This window comes from Penaeus monodon, chromosome 19, assembly GCF_015228065.2.
Source record: "Penaeus monodon isolate SGIC_2016 chromosome 19, NSTDA_Pmon_1, whole genome shotgun sequence".
Taxonomy (NCBI): domain Eukaryota; kingdom Metazoa; phylum Arthropoda; class Malacostraca; order Decapoda; family Penaeidae; genus Penaeus; species Penaeus monodon.
Window position 1 is genome coordinate 6,936,789 of NC_051404.1, and position 265 is coordinate 6,937,053.

Consider the following 265-nt stretch of genomic DNA (forward strand, 5'->3'; position numbering starts at 1 on the left):
GCATTTCCCCGCAACACTCAAGGCGCAAGAGGGCACTTAAACACAAATCTGATGGACGAGAATATACCTCACGTTAACGCTGGAATTTAAGCCTGAATGAACCGGCTTTGTCTGGATAGATTTCCGTTCTTATGCAGACTTATACACCACGAGGCGTCGCTAATATAATCATGGGAACATCGTATATGATTAAATTAGTTATTTTATGCACTTTGCGATAAGGCAATACGTGACGCGATTTATCTCTATGTGCTTATAGAAAAAG

General features: G+C 40.8%; 1 protein-coding gene across 1 annotated transcript in view; it reads right to left on the reverse strand.

The window, feature by feature from the left end:
• LOC119585323 overlaps positions 1-265 on the reverse strand; it is a 35,507-nt gene that overhangs the window by 33,795 nt on the left and 1,447 nt on the right. The window lies entirely within an intron of this gene.